The sequence below is a fragment of the Pezoporus flaviventris genome, unplaced genomic scaffold (assembly GCF_033815535.1).
Source record: "Pezoporus flaviventris isolate CSIRO_AGI_PZ_B2104156 unplaced genomic scaffold, CSIRO_AGI_Pfla_v1 ptg000006l, whole genome shotgun sequence".
Lineage (NCBI taxonomy): Eukaryota > Metazoa > Chordata > Aves > Psittaciformes > Psittacidae > Pezoporus > Pezoporus flaviventris.
This window is the reverse complement of record NW_026892554.1, coordinates 19,551,877-19,576,824: the sequence shown is the minus strand read 5'-3', so window position 1 is coordinate 19,576,824 and position 24,948 is coordinate 19,551,877. Positions and strand designations below refer to the sequence as shown.

At 53.2% G+C, this 24,948-nt stretch overlaps 2 protein-coding genes across 4 annotated transcripts in view; one reads left to right on the top strand and one right to left on the bottom strand.

Moving 5' to 3' along the window:
- The window catches only part of PSTPIP1 (proline-serine-threonine phosphatase interacting protein 1), a 469,822-nt gene that overhangs the window by 16,785 nt on the left and 428,089 nt on the right, over positions 1-24,948 (bottom strand). The window lies entirely within an intron of this gene.
- LINGO1 (leucine rich repeat and Ig domain containing 1) overlaps positions 1-24,948 on the top strand; it is a 149,989-nt gene that overhangs the window by 88,845 nt on the left and 36,196 nt on the right. The window lies entirely within an intron of this gene.

The following is a 24,948-nucleotide window of genomic DNA, read 5'->3' as shown; positions in this document are numbered from 1 at the left end:
AGGGGAGGATTTTAGCAGGAAACATCCAACATGAGTATTTGGACAGTGGCACTGTTGAGAAAGAAGGGCTCTGTCATAGGGTTGTACTGCTCTGCTTTGTGTTACATGGTGAGGGGCAAACACTGCCTGCACAGAGAGAACCGTGGGTATCTGAACACTGCAACCTGGGGGATGCTGGGCAGAAACAGTCTCATCCTTCAGGAGAGGGCAGGCAAGAGGGTCCTCAAAAGGCAGTGCTTTTAGATGTCTCCATTACTGTGTCACGGCACCCATGCTCTCTGCACTGACCCAACCTCCTTTCAGTGCCTTTGCTGGAACAGTTAAAGGAAACAGGAGCAGGTTCCAGCTTGTACTGTACATACAAATCCTCACATGGAATCTGTGAACTGTCAGTTTGATGCAGGCTATGTGTGAGACTGCAAACATCAGAGCTGACTGGGCTGAGGCAGTTCCCAGGATCTCAGTCCTTGAGAGAGGAAAAAGGCAACTCGAGCAGAATTCAGCTTCCTAAAGGGAAAAACCAACTTGGGGTGATTCAAGTATCTCCTACGTGCCAGAGCTGGGGGGGATTGTTCAAGTTGCATGTTGTCCCAGTTGGTATGAGATGATGGGGTGTGCTGTGATCTCTGCTCCACAGGAGTGGTGCTGCGGGGAGGGACACCTCTGCTTGGGGCAGGCATGTCCCATGCCTGGTTGAGAGGAAAGGGAATCGAAACAGAATGGCTGGCTTTCACCCCGACACGTGCACACAGATATGCAGTTTCCTTTTCCATCATGCTCTTTGCTCAAAGCAAAGAGCAGGCTGCAGAGGCTCAACCTGCTGCATGCAGAAGAGGGGCCTGTCCTCACCTTGCCTCTCGTTCCTGCATGCGAGGGGCTGTTTGAGAGCTATTTCCAGCTTTGCAGAGGGGTATTTCTAGCTTCTTGTTGCTGTTTCCCACTTTCTGGTAAGCAGGAAATGGATGCAGGCACTCATCCCTCCCTGTTCTCGGTCCCTGGGAAAAGCTGTGTATGAAGGATGCTTGGTCAGAGGAGTTCCCCCTGTGTCAGGGCTGATGGAGCGGGTGGACGCACCACGGTGATAGCAGTTTTCTGTCTTCACACCTTCTCAGCAGCAAGCCCTGCAATGCATTTATTCTTAGCGGCCTTCTATTAAAACAAAATTCAGCTGGGGAATGATTGTGCTGGTTTGAGTCCTCCCTGAACAAACAAGTGCTGAGAGCCATCTGCTTTGGTTCAGATTTGGCTATTTTCTCCCAGGGTGGCATTTGCAAAAGTTGAGGTTTTTTGCTAAGAGCAGTATTTATAAAATGAGGTGGCTTCAGGTTTCCTTGAGCTTTTCCCTTTGAGAAAGAGTGATGTCCTAGGAAATTCGGGGTGATGGAGGGGTGGGGGTGGTGTAATCTGTTTCAGCCTGGTATCTGCACTAACTAGGGCAAGACCAGGGCAGCTGGGCGCTATGGAGTGTAATGATGGGCAGCAGCCACTTCTCAGGTCCTGAACACCCCAAGGTCAGTACACAGCTCCTTGTCCTGCTCAAAAGCAGTGAAACAGGACCCAGTGCTGGGGGGGGCACATCTAGGCCTAAGCATCCAGCGTATGTAAGTCCTCTCCCCAAGGAGACTGTGAACCTTGGAGCTGGATGATGTGGGCAGAGGTTTTATTTAGTTCTGAGGCAGGGCTCAACCTGAGTGGATTTTTACTGCATGAGTTTTTAGTGTTTAAACTGAGCGACTCTTTGAACCGATGTGGTTTCTGAGGGATGCGTCTCTTCCTCTCTGAATGCATGTGCCATAAATGCTCCCAAAAAGTCCTCCCTCTCCTCTCTGGTGTCGCTAGCTCTGGTGATGCAATCACACTTGCAATAGGTCGGGTTTTCCACCGAGGCCCTGTGTCACAGGAATGTCTTGGATTTTCACATCTTAAAAGCAAGTTTTCAGCATCAGGGTTATGTCAAAAGCCTACAAATGTGACCGGGGCACCCAGGCTCCTCCTCTTATGCTGCAATGGGCCAGGGTGAGAGTGGGCTGGAGCAGGGAGAGGATGTGGGTGACGTGGGGATGCAGGAGGGATGAGGGGAAGGGGCTGGAGAGGGGAGGAATGGGAAGGCAGCTCCCTTACCAGAAGGTGTCTGTCCTGGGAGCGGGCTGCACTGTGCAGTCAGCACTTGTTGGAGCAGGAGCAATACAAGTTGTCAGGTGGAAAGCATTGCCTCCCCTGATAACCTCATTGTGCTGAGCGACCTCCTAGCTCTGAGCAAGGAAAATCAATGCACCAGAGCCAGGCTGCTCATGCGGCAGGAGACCCTGCTTGGGAGCTCCTGCCACCCCATGCTGTCCCCTGAGGGGACCAGATGGTGGGGTTTCAGGTAGGAGTAGCAGCAGGGTTGGGGTTGCTCCCAGGGAGGTTGTGTGGGACAGTGGGGATACTCGGGTCACTCTTGTCTTTGGCTGGCCCAAAAGCTGTGGCTATGTGCAGGGTGGCTGGAAAGAGGTGTGAGAGAAGGGATGCAATGGACATGGAGAGGTGTCCATGGCCTGTTCTGGTAGGTGCTGTTTTAGAAGGTCTGCTCCTTGCCCCAGTAGGGTCAAGAAAAGCCTTTAATTCCCTTTCTTTACCTGGTTCCCACTTTCTAGATGAAACAGGATTTCTTTCAAAGCATCTTTCTCTGCAGGTCGATGAAGCCATTAACAGAAAGAGATCGTTGTTGCTTCGTAGCTTTTTGGTAGCACATTTGCAGGAATGAATATTAATTGTGCAAAGTGCTAATGAGCATTCAGGCTGTGCAGCCCAAGGATGGCACCATGCACGCAGCTGCTTGCCCTTGCTACAAACCTGGATGCCACCACTGTAGTCCAGCAGCTCCAGAGAGCTTTTCAGTGCTGTGATTCCATGTGGATGCTTGGGGCCATGACGGGGACCATCGGGGGCTATTTGTGGTACCACGTTAGTGAGGCTGGAGGCACTTGAGGTTTTCTAGCAGTCAAACAGCTCTTCCAAATAGCATCGTGCACACACAGCTTGGGATGTCACATTAATGTTAAACACGGGGAAGAAGCAGGAGCAGGAGCTGGGTGCGCATGGCAGTTTGTTTCTTTGGGTTTGTATGCTCATGCTTTCTGCTTCGTTGCCCCCTGACATGCACAAGGGAGGAGATGGGGGTATGGGTTTTAAAAAGGCTTTATAAAAAATTACCTTCCATGAAATATTCAGGGCAGGCTGATTTCTCTTTAAAAACTGGTCTAATTATTCCTGCAAGGCTTCCAGCGCTCCTGGTCTCATTGTGTTTGGAGGGAGGCAGCAGGAATGCTTGACTTGAGATGGGCTTGTTTGTATTCATTACAGGGAGCTGATCATTGTATTCCTATTTGGAGATGGGGATCAGTGGGTTGGTTTGTTCCCATGAATATTTGCTGGTGATGGGCTAAGGGCAGGAAAGGAAATGGAGGCAATTTAGCAACATCTTGGGTGCCCTAGAACAAGACTGATGTCCCTCGTGCTCTAGGTGTGCTGGGCTGTGCACTGTGTGTATCCCACTGCTCCCTCCTTGCAGATGTGTGGGAGCCAGTGGTGGGGAGCGCATCCGCTTTGCTGTGAAGGGGAATGCTCCAGGAAGCATTAGGTGTGATCCCAAATTAGCATCCCATTCACTTGCTTCTAACTGTGTTAGCTCTGCAAGGCTAATAGGGCTTTAAAATGAGGTCTCTTGTCACCAAAATCAGCAGCTCTGACTCAGAATGCACGGAGGGAGCAGACTTGCTGAATAAGGCAATGTAGGTGTTGAGTGCTGGCCTGGCTGCAGCACTGCTGTGAGGCTGGAGAGAGCTGGTGTCGGAGCCTGGGAGGGGTCCTCAGTTCCCGTCTCGGTGGCTAAGCCATGGGTGAGGGGGATGAAGGCATGAGGAGGATGAAGGCGTGAGCATCAAAGCCAGGCAAACCGTGGAGCGTTCCCAAGTGCTGTGCCATGTTCCACAATTAATCACTTCCACCCACATTGCACCTTCCCCCTCCCCTAAATCCTCCCTCGCCTGGTGCTGGAGTGGGGGAACGGAGGCAGCTTCAGTTTTATGAATCAATCAAAGCCGATGCCTGCTTTTCAGAGCTGCTGATTTAGAGAGCCCTTTGCAAGTGTGTGCAGTATGATTTCTTATCGGAGCATGGCTCTGGAAGAGCCTGCCAAGAGGAGCTCTTCCAGCTCCCAGCCACATCCTGGGGAGCCGGGCTGAGTGGTCTTTTCATCTACAAATAAAACAAACAGGAACAAAGAAGGCAATAATATTGACTTTCATCATTGATATTGCCATTTATCTCAGTAATAATTAGTATTTCAATTGCTGGAAGGGTATAGCTCATAATTGCACTGTTTCAGGGGAGCTTGTTAATGTCATCACCAAGAACAGCCAGGCATAAAGTGCTGGGTGAGTGGGGTGGTGAGCTGGGAATGGAGCAGAGCTGGAAATGGAGGAAAGGCAGGAGGTGCAGAGGGGCATGTGAATGCTCTGGGGAGCAGCAGAGCTGAAAGGCTGAGCTTGGGCATGGGCAAAGGCTGGCTCAGCACTGACCTAATGCTCCTGCTGTGCCTGGGTGGAGGTGGGAGAGCCCTATGTGTCTGCTGATCTCAAGGTCCCTGTCTGCCCCTTGCTGCTTCCTCCAGCACAGTCAGAGCAAGCCACACTTGTCTGTGTTGAGAAGGGCAAGACTGGTGCTTTATGGTGATCCAGGGATGAAGGATACTGTGAGATGCAGTCACAGCATCTTTTCCTTCAGCGTGATGCTGCTGTAACCACAGCTCCCCCATGTCACCCGCACACCAGGCAACGTGGGAAACCAGGGCAAGCTCTTGCTTCTGTCCCCATCTGCCCCCAGGATGCCTGTGCCATTGAGGCACCAGCTTCCCGCAGCATCCACAGTGCTTGTATTTGCTGGCACTTGGTTAGTCATTCCCTGTCCTCTTTAAAGAACCCCTCACAGCGTGCCTGCGGGTCCTTGTTCTGTCAGAGCTGGGTGCCTGGCCTGTCCTCCCCTGGGCTCCCAGAGCTGGAGGACGCTGAGGCTTCAGCACTGGTGCTGCTGCTCTCCTACGTTGCTGCGGAAGCTTTGGCACCTGACTGCTCCGTGCATCATCCTGAATCTGTCTGGAGATCCATTCTCTGCATCTGTTTATTTGTTTTAATTGCCCTATTAAGTGCATGTTCTAGGCCTGCCCGGGAGGGATGGCTTCTGGAATGCAGAGTCCTGAACATTATCAATTCCACAGGAAACACTGTCACCACAGCCGCGGGGACCGACGCGTGGCAAATGCAAATGCAGGGCAGTGTTTTTATTGGGATTTAAATGAGTTTAAGGCTGTTCAGAATTACAATGCGATTTGAGTCAGGAGGGGCTTGTAAAACTGGTACGAGTTCATATATTATACAGTAAACACGCCAAACCCTGTGGCTCCTGCTGAGCACCTTCCCTGCAAGGTGGGAAAAGGAGCAGAGCATCTCTAGGACTCCATCCTGTAGGTCCCCATGGGGGAAAGGGCTGTTTGAGGTGGAAGGAGGAGGGCTAAAAGGCTCAGCTCTAGAGGTCCCTGTTACCAAATGTGAGCCTGTGGTGCAGTTTAGGCTGGTGGATGGTGATGGTCTCTGGCTGGAAGGAGGGGGGCTTCTGGATGTGTTTTGGGACAGGGAGCACTTCACCCATGTAGAGCTCCACTGGGAGAACATGGCAGTGGGTGCTAGTGATGCCTCAGTGCTGGCCATGCTGAGCACCAGGGAATCAGGATGGCACACCGTCCCTTTGCACTGAGCCATGGCTTGTCTGGGTGCTGGTGCAGGACAATGGGGTCCTTCTGTGGGCCTGATCCCACTCCAGGTTCCTGATAGCAGGGAGCTTTCTTCACTCAGGCAAGGATGTGCCAGCCCCAGCTTGCACCTCTCTGGAGAACTCATAGTACCCATGTTGCACAGACATGGCTCATGAGGCTTTAATGGATGTTATTGTAATCTATGGCTGTGTGGGGAGTTGTGCAGAGATGGAGGAGGGATGGGTGATGTGGCAGAGCTGGATGTGCCCAGGCACCCAGGGAATGAGCCACCACACTGGGTATAACAGATTCCTCGTCCGCTCCCTCAGCCAGAACAGGCATAAAAGGGAAGTTAGAGCTATTGGCTTGGGATGCTTGTGCCTCGCCTCATTTCAGTGCTGTGCTTTTGATCTCTGAAGGCTGGAGCTGAATATTTGAATGAGAGCTACGTGGCTGTATTGAAATCCTAGACAAAATGCCTTTTGTGCCTCCCTGCATGTTTATTTGCGTAACAGAGCGTTTTGCTGGAGAAACACGGGAAGGAGCTCGAGGGAGAGGAGCGAAGGTGGGGGGAGAGCACTGGGGAACTCGCAGTACAATTCCAGGACGCTTAAGAGCCTCTTATTGTCAGTGGCGAGACAGAGACATCGGAGGCAGCTCTGCCAATTGTCCGAGAGAAATTGCTTTGTTTGTTGGTATCTCGCTGGTTAAGTTTGTGGGTTATACGTACAAAGCACAGGAGAAATGCAGAAATACATCTCTATGCATATATATGTGTCTCTGTATCCGTAGTTATCGCCCATAAATGACCTTGCATGAAATAATGTCATCAGCCTGCACGGTGCTGCTGAGCTGGGTGCTTGCATTGTAGGTGTGGGGAGTGACCACCTCTCAGTCCTGCTGTGAAGCCACCAAGGTGCTGGCTCCCGTGGCAGGATGGGGCTGGCAGTGCGTGCCCCAGGAGGGAGCATCCCCCCTCCTCCCCTGAAAGAATGGTTTCACTCTCTCCATTGGGAAGAGCCTTTGGTGACCGGTAATGTGCTGCTAAAGAAAGCTCCTTTCCCCAGAGGAGGAAACTGCTGCTGGAGCCTGTGGGAGAGGTGAAGGTGATGGAGATGTGACAGACAGCAGCCCCGCTCCTCTGTCCTACTTGGAGGGGAGGTGGCAGGCTGGGGATGAGAAGGCACCCTGATGAGAAGGTGCACTGGTGGCATTTGGGTGGTGGTGGAGAGGCAATTGCTCAGCTCTCCCCTCCCTGCCAGTGCCCAGCTCTGCGCCAGCCCCATGTGAGGATGCAGGAGGAGGGCAGCAGCAGGGTCATGCTGGCTGGGAGCTGTGTGCTGCATCCAGCAGCCCAGATCAAAGGGACCTCAGCCAGCGACATCACTAGAAGCCTTTAATACCCAGCCCTGGAGCAGGGTTTACCCAAGGGACCCATTTCCTTTCCTGAACGTAAAAAACCCTAAACTGTGTCAACTTGACATTCAGGAAACTTTCATACCTTTTAATTCATTTATAGTTGAGCTAATTGCAGTGCTATTTTTGTTAGTTTTTTGATTCATTCTGACTTTGTCCTTATATGCTTTTTGTTCTTTAAAGCCATTTCATTGTGGTGTTTATTACCTCTGCTGGATCTGTGGGAGGATGGGAGAAGGAGGAGGGATGCCCTAGCTGTACCCATGTGCTGAAGCCTTTGGTAGCTCTGGTGAAGCTGGCTGGTCTCAACACATCAAGACAATAGAATCATATGATCATTTAAGTTAGAAAAAGGCCTTTATGATCCAGCCCAAGCCTTAACCTTGCACTGCCAAGTCCACCACTAAACCGTGTCCCTAAGTGCCACATCATCTGGATGTCTTGAGTATCTCCAGGGATGGTGATTCCACCACTGCCCTGGGCAGCCTGTTCCAATGCCTGACAACTGCTTTGTGTAGAAATGCTTCCTAATAGGCAGTCTAAGCCTCCCCTGGTGCAACTTGAGGCCGTTTCCTCTTGTCCCATCCCTTGTTCCTTGGGAGCAGAGCCCAGCCCCTCCTGGCTCCCTCCTCCTGTCAGGCAGTTGTAGGGAGCGAACAGGTCCCCCCTGAGCCTTCTCTTCTCCACACTGAACCCCCCAGGTCCCTCAGCCGTTCCCCATCACACTTGTGGCACCAGCTCCATTGCCCTTCTCTGGTCCTGTTCTAGCACCTCAATGTCTCTCTTGCAGTGAGGGTTTCAACCTAACACATGGGTGCTTGGGGCACAGCCTCATCAGTGCTCAGGGTGATGGATGGTCACTGTCCTGCTGGCCAGGCTACTGCAGAAGCTGCTGCTTGTTCTGGTGGTGGTTGAGAAGTGCCCCTTCAGCAGCACTGGGAGAGCTGGCAGACATGCCTGAATTGTTTGGGCAGGAAAACACCAAAAAGAAAGTGTCCCAGTGTTTCCCGATGCTGTTTTCTCCATGATGTTATTGCCATTTTCCTTTAGGAAGAAAACTTTGGTTGGAAAGTTCCTTGACTTCTAAAGAACTGTGAAAACCCTTAGACATGTCCAGATGTAAAGTGAAACGTTGCTGTGCTTCTCTACGCTTTAGATTCACAGCATTTAACAGGACATTTTCTTCTATTAAGCTAATTCGTACTAAATTGTCAAAAATACTGGAAAAATTATTCCAGTAATGGTAATGTGCTTTCACAGCCTTGGCTTTTACCACAGCTAATGGTGCTCTTTTATTCCTCCTGCTCTCTCAGCTGTCTCCACTTAGACCCCCATATGTGCCCTTGCTGTGCCCAAACTCACAGCAGCCCTAACCCTGTTATGGACTGAAGTAGCCAAGTTTTGCTGATGCTTCCCCTACCTGTGGTTTTCCAGAGAGATGAGCTCAAGGTGAAGCTGTACCTGCCCCCAGCCTTGTGCCTTTGCGCTGGGGTTCCCTATAGCATCCATACCCCACAACTTTGGGCACTGGCCTGCCTAGGTCTAAACCATCAGGCTTCTCATTGTGGTCTGTCTCCCTGTGGGGTGCCACCCCACTGCCCCAGCTGATGCTCTCAAGGCCAGGAGCTGTTTGCAGCCTCCCTTCCCCCTGTCTGGTGTGATCCCATCTCACCCTGCACACATGAGCATCAGCAAGGCGTGGAGCTGGGGAAAGATATCAAGAGCTGTTACAGCTTACATAAATGGATCCATTTTCATTCTCCTGCCTGTCTGCTTCAGTCAAAATACAACGCCACAGCTACCGATGCTTGGTGTCATCGCAGACCACAGCGAGCTGATGCATGTGCTGCTGTGGTAGGTGCTCCATCTCCCTGTACCGCAGCTGTCCTGAGCCCTCACCGCAGCCTCTGGTGCTGCCTTTACCCCTGGCCCCTGGGAGCCCGCAGCGTGCCCCACTCTGAATCATGTCTCCCACTGAATGGTAGCTCCTTGTGGGCTCTGCAGCTGCCAGGCTGCAAGCCACAGCCCTGCTGGGCTCATCTCCCAGCTGAGGAGCTGTGCCTGGTGCCTCTGCCATGCTCAGTATGAGCAGGAGCATCCCCCTGTGCTTGCCGCAGCCCAGCTGAGCCCACCACAGGAGCAGGCAGCTCCAGCCCCATGGGGACCCTGGAGCAGTGGTTGGTCATGTTGCTGAGCCCTTTCTGTTCAGTAGGCACATGTGTGCACATGTGTACACATGGACACGCACATACTGCAGTGCCTTTGAGGTGTCTGGCAACTGGTTTCTTCATCTTCATTATTTAGGGGCTGCAAAGAGCATCTCTGTCTGCCTGTTGCTCCATGGGATGCTGGGGATGGCTGATGTGGCTGGGAATGGTAGGGATGAAGAGATAGTTCCTGATGCAGAGAGGGGCAGTGGAGGCTTGTGTGCTCAACCCACTGATTGGACCACCCTAGCTCAGGGCAGGGTGATGGCCATGGAGCTGGCCTTGTGAGTCCTTAGAGATGTGATGTGAGGAGATGAGTGTGTAGGGACCTGTGCTTCCTTTCCTGTTCTCCACCACACCTCCACCCACTCCTTAGCACCTGAACACCCTGCCTGTTGAGCTGGAGCCTCTGCTTTGGGGTCAGTTGGCTTTCTTCTGCCGCTGCATTAGGTGCAGAGATGCTCTGCATGGCACGGAGCTCTGTGTTTGTGTGTCAAGCCTGGTTTGTGCACAGCTGCTTGGATCTAGCAATAGGCTCACAGATGCTTTGGGTGAGCCTCTGCTGTTGTATTTTTTTCCCTGTACTTCTCCCTTAAAAGCCGTTGTCACACCTCCTTTGGAAATGTGGGAGCTGTGGAGATAAGAGCCTGCTGTGACTGATAGCCAGCTGGAGGGTGCCTTTGTCAGAGGGGTGGATGTGGACTGTGGACTGGGGTGCCCTCCAGCAGCCCTGCTCCATGATCATGCACCATCATGGATGAGGCATCATGTCTTTGTTCAATACCTGCAAACTGCTCATTACAGAGGCTCCTGCTCCATGAGCAGGGCCTGGGCACAGGGAGCAGACAATATGAGTCCTGAAACCTCAATGCACGGAGCAATTTCCATCAGAGGCTTTCACACCTTTTCTTTCTCCCTTTCATTTCTCCTCTGTTAGAAAGACATGGAAACATTTCTCCTGAGCTTTGAGCGTGAGCTCAACACCACCCCTGGTGTGGGCACAGCAGATGATGGGCTGTGGAGTTGTGGCACAGCAGCAGTGGAGCCACAAAACCCTTCCCATCACGAGCCGGATGGAGGCAGAGGGCCCCAGCCATCTCCCACCCCATCTCCCTGAAATGTCACTTGCTTTTAAATGCACTGGTAGTTTAAAATAAGAATAACCTGCTGCAGGGCTTCTTAAACCATGGAATTAAATATGGTTCTGGTCTCTAGGCAGAGCCTGACTCCTCAATTCTGAATCTGCTCAGCCAAGCGAAATATTGCAGGGGGGAAAGAAATCAATATTTCTCAGGCCCAGCACGGAGAGGGAGCTGTCTGTGTGTGGCTGCAGGCGTGCAAGTGCAGGTGTGCACACACAGGGTGGCAGTGTGCGAGCGGCATGCGTGAGCACAGCACATGAGAGCGCCAAAACAGACGGGATGGGGATGGGGTGGTTGGGATGCCAGGGCTGTGGGTGTTGCTCTGGGAAAGTCCATCGCACTTGGTTGTATGGCTGGGGACACAGCTGGGTTTCTGCCCTCGTGGTTCCCAGCACAGCCTTTCAGATAAGGAAATACAGCATTCTTGGTATCATGTCATGTAATTTAGTGGTCAGCAAACGACTGTGAGCAGATGCATTGTAGCTCTCCTGGTTTCTGGTGCTTGGAGCTGAGCTGCACAGGAGATGGGACTGATGATGTTTTCTAGCTGAGAAGACATTGCTCTGTGACACACAGGCCCCATTATTTGGAGGTTGGCAGTATTTCACGTAATAGATGCGGGCTTTCACTACCGTGTGTGTGTCATCTGCCACATGGAGTTGTTTCTGTGTGGTGGCAGGACCGCCATTCCAAGGGCTGCTCTGGATGCCCTATGTGCCACATTGAGTGGTCCATAGCAGTGTACCCTGTACATGGCTGTCTCTTGCCCAGATGATGTGGGCTGGATGGGGAATGGCTCCTGGTATCAACATTACTGAAGTTTTCCATCCTTCCCTGCAATAAAGGGCTCAGGCTATAGCTAGGGACTACAGTTCAGGGGAAGATTAAGCTGACTTTGCCAGGTCTAAGCTCCCCAGGTGGCTTGTGTCCAACCCCTCTTTGCCCTCTAGCTGCCTCACAGAGTCCTAATGTTCTCCTCTCTGCCCCTGTGGTGTATGGTGGTGGGAGGAAGGAGCTGTGTTGGGATCAGGAGCAGAGGAGGACCTCCATCTGCAGCAGAGAGGAGAAGGGCAAATGTTACTGACCTGCTCTGGCATCTGACCAAGCCACAGGCACTCACCCCTCCCAAAAACCCTCTCTGATAGCTTAATTTCTTAATTGCTGTCTGTGATCAGGATGTCAGCTCTGGCTCTCCTCCAAGACACCTCACATCCAGCAGCCCAGGGCTCTCCATCACCTTCGTTGGTCACTACTTTGAACTCGCCCGCTTGGAGAATCTCCCATCTCCATGCAAGGCCACCTCTGCTGCCCTGTGGGCATCATGTCCAGTGTTGAGAGAGCTCAGGATGCTGAGGAGTGCCAGCACTTGGAGCAGATCAGAGCCTCAGGTGCCTGGTGCTGGGCTCAGCATGGAGAGCTGAGGGTGAGGCTCTGGGAAGGGACCCAAAGGAGAGCTCTGTGGGGTCTGGCACTGGGCTGATGGGAATTCCTGGTGGCTCCGGCCACCCGGATCAGGCAGTGCTGGGAAGCCATGCAGCAGGAGCATAGTCGCTGCAGCACAGTGAGGCTCTATATCTCAATAAGCAGCACTCAAAGGCAGACCTGAAAATAAATATTTGAAGAGGAAATAGTACTCTCTTCTATTGTCTCTTCTCCTTTCCTCTCTCTCTTCCCCCCCCCTTCTCCTGTCTTTTACGTCTGACTGAACATGAGAGTTCATTGTTAAAGGGGTTTTGTTTTCTTGTATTTTTTTCCCTTTCTCTGCCCTCCCAGTGAAGAAACTACAGGAGCTGCACTATTAACAATTCAGCCCTGTATAGCAGCAAGGGCTGTCTTCACGCCAAGCTTGTCCATGCTCAGGATGCTGGGTGCTTGTTTTTCTTCTCTGTTGCTTAGTTTGCCATGACAAAACACAACTAGATGGCTGTTTCTTCTGCAGGGAGCAGAGAGATGATGGGATCAAGCTGTCTGAAAATAAATCTGTAAGTGTGCTTCAGCCCAACCCTGCATTCTCATTCCTCATTCCTGGTAGCTTTGGCTTCGTGCAGGGCAGAGTGAGCAGGTCAGCGGTGCCATGAATGGTACTGGCTCCTGTTGGCTTTGGTGGGAAAGGTTAAAACTGGGCCAGGAAGAAGCATCTGGTCTTGTGTCTTACTGGAAAAAGGAGTGAAGGACTGTTAAGCTGCAGATGGATGCGAAGGTCAGGGCCTGTGGCACTGCTCCAAGTCAGAGGGGAGGTTATGGAGGCAGTGGCTTTTCACACATGAGTGGGGGAATCAGCCTCTCGCCTGGCACCGGCTGTGCTCTGGGTATCCAAAGGCAGATGAGCCCTGCACAGCAATGGTGCACACCCCATGGATGGGGGTGTCAGCAAGGTCCTCCACGGACAAGAGCTGGTGAAAGCAGGGGTGGTGTGTGCAGGAGTTGGTCCTGGAGTAGGGAAGTAAGTGCAGAGTCAGCCCACGGGCTGTATGAGCTGCATTGGAGGATCCGTGGGCTGGGAAAGGAGCACTGGCATCATCCAGAGCCCTCCTCCGAGCGTGAAGGGAAGTGTTAGGGGCAATCTAACGTAAAAGTAGAGGTGAAGAGTGGTAGTGAGAAGGGAATGAGGAAGAGAAGGGAAGGGAAAGACTCCAAGGAGGAAGTGGGACTGAAAAACACAGAGGTGTTTTAAGGTTATCCGAGATGTCACAGGCAAAGGAAACAGTCCAGGGAAGATGTAACTTGGAGAGAAGACTTCCTGCTTGGCTGCGAATGTTTGCTAAGCTTCTCTGCTATATTTAGGAGGCTCTGTGCCCTTTGGAGAACTCTCCCCGCAGATGGCAGAGGAGCAGCTTGCCAAATGGTGGATGCCGTGCTGCATAGGAACGGGGTGCCCGGTGTTCAGGGAGAGAAGTTTAATGTGGGCTTTGCCCTTTCAGCAGCAAAGCCAAGCATCTTGCTTTGCTGCCCAGTGGATGGGGCTGCCAGATGGCTAAATATTTGCTTGTAAATTAGCAATTGAAAATGTGCAATGTATAGACCTAAACTGAAGAAACCCAGGGCCTGGATTGCTCTCTCCCTCCTTCAGAGGATGGTCTCTGCAGGGTATGGTTGGGCAGATCCATGACGGGAGCAGCATAGGTTGATCTCCAAGCAAATGAACAAGGGCACTGCGTTGCCATCTCTCCCCTGTTCATTGGCACACTCGTGGACCATTACTCAAGTGTGTGCAGCCTCTGGCTGTGTTTGCTTTAAACCAATATGCAGAGAAACACTTTTCTCTCTAGGAAAAAAACCCACAGCTTGTTCTGTGTCTGTGCAGTATCTCACTGAATGGAATATGACTGGAATTAAATTTCCAGGCACTAATGTAATATAAGTACTCATAACTTGTGTGTGTGAACGTGTGGGGATCGGCAGCGTAGCAATCCTGTGCTGTGCAGCCCCGAGCAGCATCCCACACGGTCCTGCCTGTGAAATGGCTTCGTGGCTCACTTGGGGTATCTCTGCATCACGCCCCATCCGAGCCTCTGTGTCGGGGCGGGAAGTGGGGAGGGAAAGCCTGAGATGTGCTGAAAGATTTTGTCTGGGGGGAGTGGGGCCCATGGGGATATCCACAGAGAGTCTCACCAATGCACTGTTAATGCTGCCTTCTGCAAGTCCTCCCAAAGCATGGGGCTGTCCAACTCCCTGCTCTCCACCCCAGAAGCATAATTTACTTTAAAAACAAGTAAATATTTAACTACTGGCTTCCTTTTCTTTGCCATCTGAAAACACTCCATGTTCTCCAGTGTTTCTGTGCAGACAGGAGGGCTGGCCCCTCTCCTCTCCTCTCCCCTTGGTTCCTAATGAAAGCCAAGCTTCCCGCATCTTAACTTGACTCCAGGGGCTGTGGCTCTGAGAAGCTCTACCTCTGTAATACTGGCAATAAAATCATAAGAGCTGGCTACGCTGCTGTAAAACTTTTATTGCTGTGTGAAGAGGAACAGTGGATCCTCCCTTCCTCCCTCCCTCCTTTCTCCCCATCCCTGCGGCTCCCAGCTCTTGCTCTGCTCCCTCTCCAGGCATCAGAGCCTTTGTGCCAGGCAGCATCCCATTTCCCTCTGCTCCACTTGATCCCCTCCTCATCCTGCTTCCCTGGGGCTGCTCTGCCACCACTCTTCCCTGGTCCAGCTTCGGCAGCTCTGCTCCTGACCTTGTCCTCACTGATGCTGCTCGGCTGCACGTCAGCTCTCCGTTTGCGTGCCTGACCGCAATGAGAAGAGCTGGAACAGCTCCCTGTGTGGTTAGGCCATCCCTGCATTTTGCCTTTCATGGCGACTAGGAGTGTCGTCTGCCTTCCCACACCATCCCCAACCGTATTTATAGATCGCAGCGGCGTTACCAGCGTGGATGCAGATTGTGCATGATGGTTTTCTATAAATACAAACGCTCCGTAATTATCGTTAAAACTATTTAGCCCAATTCAAAGGTAGATTAAATAATGAATGTGTGTGTGATATGCCTGCCGACATCAACAAATGGGAAGAGGCATCTCTGGGTGCATAGCTGGAGGATTCCCCGGTGAAGAAGTTGGGGGAGGAGAGCAGGGAGGGAGCTGAGCAGTTGTATTGCTGTAAATGTGCCTTTCACATGCGTTCAGGTGGTGTGGTGTTGATTGATGGGTGATCCTGGGGCCAGAAAGATAGGTGGTCCGGGAGATACCATACCAAGGGATGGACAAGGAGGATCGGCACTTGCAGAAGCCACTTGGTATTCACAGCTACCTATTCCTATGCATCTTTTCCCTCCGCTTTCACTGCTCCTTAGGAGCAGTAATTTCAAGCTAGGCTGCTGATGGAGAGCAATGGAAGGCATATGATAAGGCTCCCCAAAGCCTCTCAGCCCCTTGTTTGGTATGGTAATTGATTTTCTCTGAGGCCATGCCTATCCCAGTGTGTTTCCTTTCCTGCTGGTCTCTCCCTCATGCACAGCAGAGCCCTCTGGGGATACTGGCTCTGTCCCCTGTTCCAGCCCCCCCTATGAGAAAGGAAGAGGGGACCTTTAGCAACATGAGCACAGGGATAGACCTTTGGTGGGTCCTTGCTGAGGACAACATGGCACGTTGATGGGGTGCTGTAAGGGGACCATACGCTCTGTGTGCCCCAGGAGGGGAGTTTGCAAAGCCAATGGAAGGATGAGGTAGATGTCATCGCTGCTTTTAACACGGGAGCCTCCATCTCTCCCTCCTTGTCCTCTCACAGGCAATAACTCCCTCAGCTCGTGTGTGGCTGCAGCATCTCAGCCCTTCCCTGGCTCCGTGTCACATTGTGGGCTGCTCCCCTGCCCCAGGGACAGCAGCATTAGTACCAGTGAGGGAAGCGGGGCTGGGAGGAAGGTCTTCATCACCCTAACTAATAACTGTGTGCTGACAAATTGAATTATCCCTTTTCCAGTTGCCTGCACTATTGATCAGAGAAAAGGTTTGTGGTTTTGTTAGGTGGGTTTTTTTCTTTTCCTTTTTCCTTTTAAGTTATATTTGCAATGTCTTGGGGGCTTATAATGATCTAAATAAGGTCAGGTTAACAGAGGAATCAAATATGCTCTGGCAGCAGAAGCGTGGGCTCTTCAGGGAGACTGAGTAGAGAAGGAAGCAGAGGAGAGAGCAGCAGGAGCTGCTGGTCCTCAGGGCCATGGTGCCTGCAGGGTCCAGCCACAGCCTCCTGCTCCTGGGGAGGGCAGTGCTGCAGCAGAGGGTGGGTTGCAGGGTGGGACCAAACAGGCAGCTGATGGAGGGTGATCAGCATGGGGTGAAACCGGAGTGAAAGCTCCTCATGACCCGACTTCAGTGTGCACGTGAGCCCAGAACCCCCCCGTGTGCTGGGCTGCACCCCCAGAGTGTGAGGCAGATCCTGCCCCTCTGCTGTGCTCTGGGGAGACCCCCCCTGCAGCCCTGATCCAGCTCTGGGGCAGCAGCGCAAGAGGGACGTGGAGCTGTTGGAGAGAGGCCAGAGGAGGCCATGGAGATGCTGCGAGGGCTGGAGCAGCTCTGCTCTGGAGCCAGGCTGAGAGAGCTGGGCTGGGGCAGCCTGGACAAGAGAAGGCTCCTGAAGGGGAGACCTCAGAGCAGCTCCAGTGCCTGAAGGGGCTGCAGGAAACCTGGAGAGGGGCTTGGGACAAGGGATGTAGGGACAGGCCAAGGGGAATGGCTTTAACCTGCCAGAGGGGAGACTGAGATGAGCTCTTAGGCAGAAGCTCTTCCCTGTGAGGGTGCTGAGGCGCTGGCACAGGGTGCCCAGAGAAGCTGTGGCTGCCCCATCCCTGAACACAGGGGCTTGGAGCAAGCTGCTCTAGTGGAAGGTGTCCCTGCCCGTGGCAGGGGTTGGAGCTGGATGAGCTTTAATGTCCCTTCAATCCAAACCACTCTGAAACCAGACCCTACCACAGCAGGCAGCATATGGGGGGCTGCTTGGAAACGGGGTAATGTGTGTGGGAGAGGCAGTACAAGTGCTTGGCCCATCCCAAGCAGTGTGTCTGGAGCTGTGGGGTCCATCAGGGTCTGTCTGTCACCTACCCCTCGTCATGGAAAACTGCTGCCCAGGCTGCTTGAATGTCTCCCATCCTAACTGGGGAGCTGCCGAAGTGGGCAGGGGATGCATGAGGGGGGTGCAAGGAGCCAGGAGTTAGCTGGGCACAGCTTTGTCCAGCATCTCCCTGTAGGATCCCTGCCTGAGGAAGCTGATGGTGGCTGGCTCTGTGCTCGGGTGCTGAGATCCTGCTGTGAACTCAATTAAAGCTGTGTTGGGGGAAGAGGGAATAAATTATCCAGATGAAAAGGATGAGTGAAAAAGCGCACACAGAGAAATGCCAACCCACCTTTGAAAGGCTTTATCAACCTCGGACACGTGTCACCTTGGCAGCAAGTGGAGCTGCAGGGAAGGAGGAGAGCTCCCCACTGTCCTCCTTTGTGTCCCTACTCCTGGGCTGGCACCAGGGATGAAGCGGGGCTGCTGCAGGAGAAGCAGAGGGTTGAGGTAACCTGTCAGTGCTCTGAGGCTTGAGCTGCTCTCTTGTGTTGCTGGAAGAGGCCACTAGCTCTGAGTGAAGGCTGGGTTTTCAGCTCAGGGCCGTAAGCATTGCAAAGGGAGCAAGCCTTACTGCCGCCAGCCCCAGCATCCTGGTCAAGCAGGGCTGGCAGGTAAAGCCTTGTAATGGGGAAAAACCACTTTGAGAGGCCAGGACTAGTGCAGGCTGCATCCAGGACAGACCTGCTCCTCCAGGAGGGGAGTCCAAGGGCAGTGTAATGCAGTGACCGGCCCTGCAGCCCTGGGGCTGTGCTCAGAGCCATGCCCTAAGGACGAGCCTCAGTGAGCCGCAGAGGCAGGGACGTTCACATCTCGGTTTTGTGTACAAAGCTCTGTTTACAAAGACCCAGAGTGAAGCCTCGGCTGCCCTGGGGTGGCTCTGGACGGTCTCCAAAGCTGTCTGTGTGCTGGCAGAGCTGCGTGTTCCACATGGGAGCTTTTCCCACTTCTCACACAAGTCCTGTCCTTGGTGACCCGGCAGCCCCAGGCTTTGGAAGCAGAGGTTCTGCCAGGGCCAGTTACCAGCCTGCCTCGTGTGCCTCCTGCTGCACAGGGGCTTGCTTCTCTTCTGGCCTTCGGTGTACAGAATGCAGCCGTTGCAGGCAAGCACCAACAGACCGTACTGTCATCATGTGTCTTGGCACACTGGGTCTTGGTGGAGAAACAGAGGGGCCCAATTCCTGTGTGGTTGTGAGTTTGCCCTGCTCCTTTGAGTGATGCAACAACCCCTCCTGGCAGCAAGCTGTGCCCCTCAGGCAGGAGCAGTAATGCAGGGTCCAGAGGTGCGTGCGAGGCGCTGCGTGTGCATCCTTGGCAGCCTGCAGGGCTGCGTGTGCTTCCCTTGTGTCACCAGCACGGTGACACGTGGATCCTTCAACAGGTCCCTGTCATCTAGCACCTTACCCTGATCGCTCTGCACACAGCTCTGAGAGCTGGGTCCCATCCTGCTCAGTGTCCCCTGCTGAGGTGTGACCAGCAGCCAGGGGACATGGTCTTGGCACAGGCCTGATGTCACTGCTTTTAACTCCTCCAGCCTTCCTCCTCCTGCACTGCCCTGCTTGAGAGTCCGGCCACATCAGAACCAGATTAACATTCCCAGCACAGCACCGCTCCACCACCGTTTCTATTAAACTCATTTGCTATCTAAAGGAATTCATTTTCCACTTTGTTTGCCCATGATAAAAAAAAACAGCCCTCTGAGCTGGGGCCCCTGTGGTTGAGAGGGGGGAGCAGGGAGCTGGGGGCCAGCAGCATCCCTTCCTGGGAAGGAGGGAAGGCATTCCCACCATCCATGCAACAAGATGGCCCTGTCTTTGTGCTTCCATCATGTCCCTGGAAGGAGGAGCTGCCCATCGCAGGCACCAAGGCTGGTGCTTCCTTCCTCAAGCAGGTGATGCTGTTTCACCCTAGGATGAGGCTTTGCAAAATCAAATTGTCCCCTTTTCTCTGCCAACATCCCTGGTCTTTGGGAAACTGCCTGCTTCCAAAAATCAGGTTTACTTGGAGTCCACAGCAAGTCCAGGGAATGTAGAGCCAAGCTGGGTTCCCTCTGCCTGTGTGATGTCCTTCAGTCAGTCACTGTGCAATAGGCTTAGTAGCTGGATTCCTGCCCCTGCCTGGGGTTCAGGGCCTGTCTGTGTGTTTGGGTGCATGAGGGAGGGGGAAAACAGGAGTACAGGGGGTACCAGATGGAGAAAAGAGTGTGTGTGCATTCATGTGGGCAAAGCCCCTTGTCCATGTGTACATCCCCTCCGGGCACTGTGGGGTCCTCCTGATAGCCCCCCCCCCCCCCACTGGTTTATCCTCCTAGAACAAGCATCTCTGGCCCAAGAAAGGCAGAGAGATGCTCTGCAGCCCTCTGTGCCACTGCTTTCAAGGTCGGAGGCTGCTGGTAATCGATCTGCAGCCTGGCTATCAATCCTGGGCTGAGGGGAGCCTTCCCTGCTGGCTTTCGACAGCAGCATCCATCCTGCATGGCTCGGCCAGCCTGGTCACCAGCAAGGGGGGCTTTAATCACGGCCTGCCTCTGCTGGGCAGCATGCAGGGCTGCAGCCTGGCTGGCTCCTGGCTCTGCCATGCACCCGGTGCTGCTTGTGGCTCCTGAGCTCTGCTAAACCCTGTTGTGGTCTGCAGGGCAGGAGAGTGATGCTGTGGGGTCTGGGTGCAGCTTCAAGTGGTTGATCTAGCAGGTTTGGGACCTCCAGCATGGCCTTGAGTGCCCCACAGGAGTCGGTATTTGGGTAATGGCTCCAAGGCAGGCAGGAGATGTTGGGAGTTGACAACATTGTTGGGTGTTATTCACCCTGGAGAAGAGAAGGCTCCTTAAGGGGAGACCTGAGAGCGGCTCCAGTGCCTGAAGGGGCTACAGGAAACCTGGAGAGGGCCTTGGGACAAGGGATGTAGGGACAGGCCAAGGGGAATGGCTTGAACCTGCCAGAGGGGAGACTGAGATGAGCTCTTAGGCAGAAGCTCTTCCCTGTGAGGGTGCTGAGGCACTGGCACAGGGTGCCCAGAGAAGCTGTGGCTGCCCCATCCCTGGCAGTGTTCAAGGCCAGGTTGGACACAGGGGCTTGGAGCAAGCTGCTCTAGGGGAAGGGGTCCCTGCCTGTGGCAGGGGTTGGAGCTGGATGAGCTTTAAGGTCCCTTCCACCCAAACCACTCTGTGATTCTATGACATCCAGCTTCCCAAGGAGCCTGTGGAGCCATGTGTTATGGGGGAGGACAGTGATGGTGCCCATCAGCTGTGGAGCATGGGCTCAGCACTGGGCCACTCTCTTTTCTTGGTGTCCACCAAGACTAGGGCCTGAGCAGTTGGATGCCAGGCTGGGCACTCACTGCGATTCCCTGGCCTCATTGACTGCTGTGCGCAGAGCAGTCGAGCCTGTTGTGAGCGCACGATGCTCGTGGTATAGTTTGCAAATAGAGTGGAGCTCCTGCAAGATGACAGCCTTTTGTAAATGCAGGATGTTTCCCTTCATGGTAATTGTTTGCAAGTACCCAGCAGCTCTGTTAGCGATCACAGCAGCTTCCAGCCCTCCTCACCCGCGCCATGAGCAAAGCTCTGCTCTTCCAGTCCCTTCCCATGGGATCAGCCCAGCTGCCCTCCCTGTTCCCACAGAGCAAAGGCGTATCCTGCTCCATCCGGAAAGAAACCAGTTTCCCACCTACAAATGCTTTCTCAGTCACTGGTACTAATGTGGAAGAGAAGTAATGAAGCCAGTGTAACCCCCCCTGCTACCTGGGACTCTCGCTGCAAAGCCTGCTAATGAGCAAGCTCTGGTTGTGCTAATTACTCTAACCCTGAGAGCCCCAGGAGTTAACTAATACTCGATTAACCCCTGGTTGCTCGTGGTGGTTTCCCCTGCTCCCAGCAGCCATCAGGGAGTCAGCACGTAAACAGTGACAGGCAGGAGGCAGATAAAGCTCCTGCAGGAGCCATGTAGCCCACTGCACAAAGGACCCCAGCCCATGCTCGTGAGCTCTTTTGGCACCTTGGAGCCCTTCTTTGAGTCAGCAGCATTACAACCCGGCACCTCTCCATCCCTGGGAGCACCCAGACGGGTGAATATAGGGAGCTCCCAGCGCTGTGCAAGGAGCTAGAGCAGGCACGAAGGAGAACCTAGGAAGGGTTTGAGGTGCCTGGGAGGCTCCTTCACCAGGAGCACGCTGTGAGTCTCAGGGAGCTTTTGACTGTGCTGGTCCTCATGCCTGCAACCCCGCTGCCTCAACAGACACATGGGCTGTGGGGCTGGGATGGGAGCCGGGGCCGCCCCAGCTCCCCCAATGCACTGAGCTGCTGCCCAGAATTTGCCCTGTAGTTGCTATGGTGACATTGCCATTTCTTACCTCACCGGGGGGAAAAAAAGCCTCCAAACATTTAATTCCGCAGCCCACCTGGGAGCCTTTTAAACTCCCCATTCGGCGTTTGACATGTAATAATTTTTCTGCTTTTAAGATTATCCTAAAATGCTCATTCTCTTTCTCTCTCTTGAAATCTCTGCAGTGAATTCTCAGAAAGCAGCATTAAAAAATGCCAATACAGGTTTCAAATGCCAGTTTGTCACCGGCACCGGGAACAGGCGGTGACAGGCGGAGTGAGTCAGGGCTGACCAGTGGCAGCACCACCATGGGAGCTGCCACAATAGAGAGCTGCGAGCAGGGATGGAGATAATGGATCTGAGCGGGGTTGGGGAAGGGGGCAGTGGGCTGCATTGTCATTCAGGGGAAGTAGTGAGAAAGTGAGGAATGCGGGCAGGAGAGCTGGTCTTGATTGGTAACAGGGAGGGCTTTGATCCTATATACATAGCAATGCCATTGCTTAAGAGGATCATGGAATCAACCAGGCTGGAAAAGCCCTTTAAGCTCATCCAGTCCAAACGTTGCCCAGCACTGCCAAGGCCACCACTAACCCATGGCACTGAGGCCTCGTCTCCACGGTGTGTGAACACTTGCAGGGACGGTGACTGCAGCCCTGCCCTGGGCAGCCTGTTCCAATGCCTGAGCACCCTCTGGGGAAGGAATTGTTCCTCAGCTCCATCTAAACCTGCCCTGGTGCAGCTTGAGGCCGGTTCCTCTTGTCCCATCCCTTGTTCCTTGGGAGCAGAGCCCAGCCCCTCCTGGCTCCATCCTCCTCTCAGGCAGTTGCAGGGAGCGACCAGGTCCCCCCTGAGCCTTCTCCAGACTGAACCCCCCAGGTCCCTCAGCTGTTCCCCATCACATTTGTGCTCCAGGCCCTGCACCAGCTCTGGTGCCCTTCTCTGGCCTCGCTCCAGCCCCTCAATGTCTCTTGTAGTGAGGGGCCCAGAACTGAACACAGGATTTGAGGTGCAGCCTCACCAGTACCCAGCACAGGGGCAGAAGAGGCTCATCAGTGGTGTAGGCGTCACTGTAAAACCAACAATAAGATAAAACATCCCAAAAGCATCTGAACTAAAGCTTAGCTCAGCTCTCCAGCTTTGCCTCGGGCTCCCCCATCCCTCCCCAGGCTTCCCTGTCAGTGCAGGGGAGCAGAGCCCAGCTCCCATCACAGCCTTGACGTGCGAATAAATATAGTCAAAACTGTCAGGAGCCGGGTACCGCGGTGACAAGAGACACTTGGGTACCAGCAGCGGGACACCATCATATGGCTGTTTCTGCTTGGGTATCTGCACACCTTACCAAGCAGATGGTCTGCTCCCGAGCACTGGGATCCAACAAGCCTGTGGAGCAATTTAATCTCCAGTAATAATTTAATATGGCTTCCTCCAGAGTACAGGGGTTTGAGTTTATTTATTTATTTCTTCCTGGCCAGCCATAGAATAATTTAATCCTGCCTTCTGTGCAAGGGTCTATTTTGAGCTTGCCACCTGCAGGGTGTTTTAATCCCACGACTCACAAAGTAATTCAATCCTCTCCCTTGGTGAGTAATTTAATCCTCTAATTCCAGGGTAATTTAATCCCCTCCCTGGGGAATAATGGAATAATTTGATCCTCCGTTTCCAGACTGATGTGATCCTCTACCTGAGAAACTCAATACCCTAAACCAGCCACCTGCGAATCTGCGCACACGCCTGTCTGTAGGCACTGACATCACTGCAAAACGGCCCCTTCCGGGGGGAATTTGGATGTGTGCCGAGTAAATCCATCCCTGCTCAGGCTGGGGTAATCCAGGCAGGTTCAGAATGGGCAAAGCCATTTGGTGCCACCTGACCCTAGGGCTTTAGAGCCAGGATGTGTGATTGCTTCATTGAAATCCACCAATTAATCCATTTGCTCATGAATTAGTTTTAATCTGGTTGGTGCTTTATCATTGTTAAAGCCTTTGCCTCCACTCCATGGGGCTGCTGGTATGAGGGATGTCTTCTGTGGGCTCATTTTGGCCCTAGTGTGGGGTGGCTCAGTTCTGGCTATATATAGAGATTGTCTTCCCATCCCATTCACCTGGAAGGGCAGTGCTGTGTCCCTGCACTCAGCATTATCTCCGGCATCACTCCCTGATGGCAGTGCCTGACCCCCCTGCACTGGGTGTCTACAAGCATCCAAGTCCCCACCGAGGAGCTGGGATCATGGCTGGGCTGTGGAGACCTCCTGCTAATGGAGCTGAGCATCCCTGTCCTGCCACAGCATCCAGAACACATACACAAGCCTACACCTCCCAGCACAGAAATCCACCTTGAAAATCAACAGACTCCCTGTGGGGCTGCATAAAAGAAGGATGAGCAGCGGGAGTCTGGCTGGTTTACACCTCTTCCCCCTCATTTCTGCTATAGCTCACGGTTAATAAGACAAAAAAGAGTGTTTCTTTAGCTGAGATGTTAGAAAGAGAAATACCAATAATGATAGTGTCCGTTTCCATGCAGAGGAGGATCTGTGGAGTATTCAGAACAGAAATATCTCCCTGCCCCTCTGAAGACTGCAGCAGTTTGTACTCAGGAGAGGGATTAGCACGCTAACAAGGAAATAACACCCTCTGAAAACAGTCTGGAAGAGGAGAAGGAGGGAGAGGTGAGGCAGGGGATAGGAGGAGAGACCTGGCAAAGACAGGGAGCACCGCAGGACCGCACTGGCCCCAGATGTGGGCTGCCTAAGCACAGATGGGAAGATGCCCCAGCAAAGGGGGTGTGGGTTAGAGCCTACCTACTGCTCTGGGGACCCTTCTGCATAGGGGGTTCTGCCCTTCATCACCCATCCCATCCCCTGAGGAAAGGCAATTATTATCATTTAATCCCACTGTCAAGTCAGTGCTTGAGTCTTTTGGGAGCCAAAGGAGAGGCAAATGGTTTGGGGGACCAGAACCAACTTCCCTCACCCCCCATCTGCAGCTCCTGTCTGCACAGTGTTGGAAACGGCTCCCTGTCCCCCTCAGCATCCTGGGACCACCCTCTCACTCCCTGTGGGTCTTAGAGCCTCCACTGCACTGGGCTGAGAGCTGCCATTGGGAATTGTCTTTCCTAGGGACAGGGAATTCAAACAATATCCTTGTCTAGGTGGAACAGAGTCATTGCTGCTTCCACCGCTTGCCTTACGTGCCCCAGTCCCTCCTGGGACTGCTAAAACTCTGCTTTTAAAACTGCTTTCTACAAAAGTCTGTCCTGGATATGTCATCTCGCATTCTAACGTGATGTATTAGACAAATAATTCTTTATGTGCAAAGCGTTCCTAAGTACCTGCAGGCCAGAGGGAAGAGATGGGCCTGAATAGCTTTAAAAATCCCATTCGAAATGTCTCTGCTTCAAAGTCTCTTCTGCAGATTCCGTTCTGTGCTGCACCTCTTGGCCAAAAAAACAGGGAAAGGTGGCTGTGGTGGATCTCCTCATCTTGTGCTGGGGTGGGGAAAGAGAGCAGGAGAGAAATACCTCCCTTAGCTC